General features: G+C 35.7%; 1 pseudogene; it reads left to right on the top strand.

Annotated features, from left to right (window-relative positions):
* The first annotated feature begins 467 nt into the window (after positions 1-467).
* On the top strand, positions 468-4120 carry LOC113562923 (annotated as a pseudogene).
* Positions 4121-6147: the final 2027 nt, after the last annotated feature.

Here is a 6147-nt window from a genome sequence, read left to right as displayed (position 1 = left end):
CGTCAATAATATATTCGAAGAATATTATACGTGAAAATAACTTCTTCTATGACTGTCAAGCAAGAACCTTGCAATATTACGTTTTTAGTAAAAATGGCTAAAATTAATCTTTCAAACTGTAACCATCTTCCATTGGCAAGGGGTCGGGAACTGTTTTAAAGGTTGTTTTCAGCCTTTTTACTATCATCTAAAACCATCTGAGATAAACAACGGCATGCATACTTACAAAATAACTTTTTCGAATTTTTTTCGTAAATTAGACGAAGTTTTCAAACTTTGACCTCAAAATTCCGGCCAAAGACGTGCTCCGATCGATCTGCAATTTTACATGCGTCATCTGGGTATCAAGTGGCACCTTTTTAGCCCTATGTTTTTCAAATTCTAAAAACATTTTTTCCGATGCACCCTATTGTGCACAGGACTGGTGATTTTAACCTATACAACGAACGATTTATTACAAATTAGACATGGAAACAATCGATAAGGACGAAATGATAATTAATTTTGTACGTGAAAATCATTGTTTGTATGATAAACATAACGTAGATTTTAAGAATGTACAAAAGAAAAAAATCTATGGATTAAAATTTTTGATATTTTGAGAGATGAGTATAAAGTACATATATCAGGTAAATATTTATTTCTTTACACTATTATTACATATTATAAAAAACATTGAATGTAATTATTTCTGTAGCTGAAGGAATCGAAAAACGGTGGTCATCCTTGAGAGATATGTATAGCAGAGAGCATAGACGACAACAATTACCACCGTCTGGTTCTGGATATGAACCGAAAAAAGAATGGGAATTATACAGAAGCATGTTGTTTTTAGCTCGTCATATAGCTCATAGAAGGTTAGTCTTCAGTAATATCTTCTTCTGTAATATTTTTCCTTTCTTTAGTATATATATACATATATATATACATATAGTATATTTCATAATTTTTCCTCTTGATGCTTACATATAATGTTATTTGCAGAACAAAAACATCATTTGTACCACAAAATAACCCACAAGATTTGTTATGCGGAACAAGTGCAGCAAATACTTCTTTACCATGCAAACAATCTTCCGATTTTATTGATTTGTCGTCATACAATCACAATGAACCCTTTCAAGCAGTAGAAATAATAGAAGGTAGATATTAATGAAAAAGATATATAATTAATATCGATGTTGAAATATCATAAATTGTTTTCAGAGAACGAAATAATGAATACAACGGACAGTGAAATCTCATATAGGCCTGCGAGTTCTCTTTCTACTTCCAGTAATACTAGCAGCATGCAATTTTCGGAACCAAGTACAAGCTTCAATCACACAAAAGAAACGCCACCTATATTTAAACCTATTAAAAAAATAACACCAGAAATGGACAAATTTGCGAAACATCGGAAGAATAAAGACGATAAATTGGATCGCGATTTGACGGTAATGAGCAATGAAGTATCTGCAGCTATGAAGAAAGTAATGTCTTGGAGTGAAGATACCCAAAATGTTTACATGGTCCCGATAAAACACGGGTTAAAGTATGTTCCTCAGAAAGATAAGACACAATGTCTTATAGAAATGCTTCAGATCATTCAAAAATATTCTGTTTTCGAAAATGCTTTTTCATAATTTTAAAACTGTTTTCTTTTTTCATATTTTATTTTATTATTGATATACTACTGATACAAACGAAACGTACAAAGAAGTCCAAAAATGCGAAGGACAATAAAAAAATGTTCTGTTTTAAAAATGTTTTTTTATAATGTTAAAACTCTTTGTTTTGTTTTGTCATATTTTATTTGGGTGTAGTTCCGAAAAGCACTCACCCCCGATTTTTTTCGAAACTCAGTATTCCTATGTATTTTGACGCGCTAATTGCGAATATCATAGTGAAAATGGGCGACTATTTGATTTTCATGGTGAAAACCATGAAAAACTCATAAAATTATAGTTTTTTATGCTTATCTCAGTAAATACGGAAAATCATGATAACTGTTTTAGACAAAAGTTTTAGATCTCACAGAGATAAACATTTTAGGTTCTATACATTTTCATTGTACGAATAGTAGTTTTCGAGGAAATCGAGGATAAAGACAGTAACAGCGTTACACTAAAGAAATAAGGCTGTTCTTCGGAAAGGGACAACGCTCCGATTGATATACTTTTGTAGGTAGCCTCGAGAAGTCATGTTAAGGTCAATGCTCAAACGCTATCTTCGGCTTTTGAATAGTTGCAAAGATATAAGCAATAATATACCTGAGAATAATAATAATTAACAAAAGAAAACGGTAGTTATTTCGTATAAGAAAGCTAGCTGCGATCATTGTTTCGAATGTTATTAAGGACATCGTGCTGAGTAACTTCTAAAAGGTTTTACTCGGTTCTAATTGTTTATTAGAAGGTTATAAATGGAAAAGTTGTGAGAGACGATAAAACTGAAGGAGAATGTCCTCCTTTACGATTTTGCTGAAATTTTACAATATTAGGTGTAGGTTTTGGTTTAGGTTAGGTTAGGTTAGAAGTTATATACATTTGTGCGTTAATATATTATTTTGTTTAATGTACACGGCCACTTTTCATTTTTGCGGAGCCATATTGTTTGGTTAGGTTAGGTTAGGTTTGTGAGAGGCGAGGGGACTCACAGTAAAAAAGCACCCCGGTTTGTGAGAGGAGAGGGGACTCACGATAAAAAAGCACCCCGATTTGTGAGAGGCGAGGGGACTCACGATAAAAAAGCACCCCGGTTTGTGAGAGGCGAGGGGACTCACGGTAAAAAAGCACCCCGGTTTGTGTTTTACGGGTCACAATACACTATTCTGTGAAGTTTAAAGAAAAACAGTGAGGAAGAGACTTTCCTTCAGTATTATTCTCTTTATACTCGATTTCCTCGAAAACTATTATTCGTACGTTGAAACTGCATAGAACCTAAAATGTTTATCTGTGTGAGATCTAAAACTTTTGTCTAAACCATTTATTATGATTTTCCGTATTTACTGAAATAAGCATAAAAAACTATAATTTTTATGGATTTTTCATGGTTTTTACCATGAAAATCAAATAGTCGCCAATTTTCACTTTGATATTCGTAATTAGCGCGTCGAAATACGTAGGAATAGTAAGTTTCGAAAAAATCGGGGGTGAGTGCTTTTCGGAACTTTATCCAACAAAACAAAAGTATTCTGTTTTGAAAATAGTTTATTATAATTTGAAAATTCTATATTTCGTTTTACATACTGTGTTATTAGCGATAATTTATAAACTTTATATTTTAATACTTAATATAATAAGTTAAGAAGTAAATTAAGTTAATAATTATTGGTGTTTTCCAGCAACGACACAGTCAGACACAGTGTAACACAGTGAATCATTTCATTGTCCATGTTTGTTTGTCGAATGGAGAAAGGATGAAATGATTCACTGTGTTACACTGTGTTGTCTGTGTACGTTGCTGGAAAACAGGGAATAACTGTTATATGTTATAATTATTAACTAAATATACTTATTAACTTAGTTATTATGTATAATATTGTTATATTATACATATTAGTTTTATAGTCATTACATCATAAGTTTTATGTACAAGTTATTTATTAAGTAATAAAAGAAGTAATTATACCCAAACTTGATTTAATGTAATATAATATAGAATTGAATTGAAACATATAAGAACACTTTATTCTACAAATGTGCTGATATTTGAGTTATCGTTCGAAGATTCTTTTGGACATAAAGAGATTTGTAAATAACAAAGAGAGTAGTGTTTATCCATCTCGTCCTTTACGAAATATAACGTGAAATCATCCTGCAATCGCCCTGCAACATTAATGACAACGTCAAGTTTTGTTCGGTTTTGCCGCATGTTCTTGTTTCAGTACCGTTACTAGGTATATCTACTGCTTTATAAATTGTCTGCAAAGAGAAGAAAATCGCTTTTTGAATACACGTGTAATAGTGTATTATAAGAATACGCAGAAATATTATGCGTTTATTTATTGTATTGAATAATGCTGTGTACTTAGTGGACGATGGAAGAGAAACATCCTGTATAATGATATCATTTCTCTTCCATTGTCCTTTGATTTCTACATACTCACCACATTTTTCGCATTAGTATAAGAAATATTGCGTTACAGAGCTATTTCAACGATGACACGTTTTGTTCTCCTGAACAGTCCACTTCCTAGTATTTGGCGTAATCGTTGGTGTCAGCGTTGTGAGAGCAACCGTTATGTGTAGGTTGTAGTTAACATTATTGAGATTTTGCATTTGTATTGAATTAATGCGAACATTGCTGTTTGAAATTAGAGATTTGCAATAGCGATTGAGAATTTATGGTTGCACTGCTGTTGGCCCAATTGACAGGAACGCTTGTATTGACGTCCTTGAAATCATCTGCTGTTAAAATTGTATACATATAGTTATTGTACAAAGTTTTAGCTAATTCACTTATATTTTCAGTCTCCCATCAATTATACAGGGTGGGCCATTTTAATGTCCCACCCCAAATATTTCTTTTCTTACGCCTTTTACAAAAAAATGTTTCCTACAAAAGTTGTTTGACCTCGGGGAGAACACAAAACAGCGATATCAATTTGTTCGCAGATGGCACCACTTTCAAGATTTCTTCATGGCGGCGATTGTTTTAAATGAAAGTCGATTTTTTCTCGAAATAAAAGTTGTAGCTGACAATGAAAGGAATACAACGGTTTTTTGTTTCTTGAAATTGGACCATTTTTCGCTGAGTTACAGTGTTTCAAAGTTTATAATGTAAGTAAAACGATTCCACGCCCATAAGTACAGTGTGCGTACTTTGTGACTCCAAATCTCCACCCGTGTGTGTGTGCGCGCGCGCGCGTGTGCGTGTGTGTGCACGTGTGTTGTTTCCATTATCTGGACTATTGCTCTTCTGTTCAAACTTCCGTTTGATGGTTCACCAGCTCGAGAGACGCATTCTCCAGTGCTTAGCATTATCCAGGATAAACGACGTGGACGTGGCGGGGCTTTTCTCCTTTGAGATGCTTGATTTCCGTGAGTCCCCTTACCTCTCACAATTGGGGTGCTTGTTTAACGTGAGTCCCCGTGCCTCTCACAATTGGGGTGCTTGTTTAACGTGAGTCTCCGTGCCTCTCACAATTGGGGTGATTTTTTAATGTGAGTCTCCTAGCCTCTCACGTTTGAGATGCATTTTTAAAATGAGTTCCTTCATTATGTTATTGGATGTTTGTAATATTAGCACAAATGCTCAAACAAATTTCCATTGACAGCGGCACACTTTATTAAACGTAATTGAAAGCTGTTTTTCAATTCGACATTCTATCCCTACGACGACACGCATCTGGACTTTGCGAAAAACCGCTACGCGGTGCTGTACGACATGTACATCAGATTCCTCAGAGCGTACTACGCGCTCGATCGGGACGACGACGGGGCGATGCTCGCGATGAGCAAGTTCCTGAACTGCGGCCCGCTCGTGGTGCTGAACTGTTCGAGGCAGAACGAGGCCGTGAAGGGCACGGAGAAGAGGCGATGGCTGGAGGGTATCCTCGGCGTTCTCGTCGACGAACGCCGCGTCACCGTCAGGTCCATCGACGACGACTACGAGACCATCGAACGTCTCAGCGAGCTGGAGGTCACCGATCGCGGAACGTATCGCTGCTGCGAGCACAGCGGGATCTGCGCGCTAGAGAACGCGCTGAGGCTGCACGCGTGGTGGACGGATCGTCGCGCGCGTGATGCGAAATAGAATAGTACTAACGTTTTTGCATAAAATATATACAGGGTGTTCCAAAAACATACCGACAAACTTCAGGGGGTTATAGAGGACACCAAAACAAGCAACTTTTATTAATATACCGATACCCGAAAATGAGCCGTTTTTGCAGGAGATTAAATTATTTGAATTTATAACAAATGCTCAAAATGTTGGCCATTTTCTTCTATACACAGATGACGATGAATAGAAGCAAATGTGCTATGATGATGTTGACGACGATTTGGATTTCTCTCTTTCAAAGAAAGATATGAGAATGTTTATCATTGATAGTAAACGCAACTATTCCCGAAATCGCTCGGTCGAACGATTTTTGTTAGTAAACATGGTGAGTATCCACTTACGAGGTACGCTTACAAGACATTGACAACAATCTCCCAT

The sequence above is a fragment of the Ooceraea biroi genome, chromosome 11, assembly GCF_003672135.1.
Source record: "Ooceraea biroi isolate clonal line C1 chromosome 11, Obir_v5.4, whole genome shotgun sequence".
NCBI classification, from domain to species: domain Eukaryota; kingdom Metazoa; phylum Arthropoda; class Insecta; order Hymenoptera; family Formicidae; genus Ooceraea; species Ooceraea biroi.
Note: the sequence above shows the minus strand (reverse complement) of the source record. Positions and strands in the feature narration are given on the sequence as shown.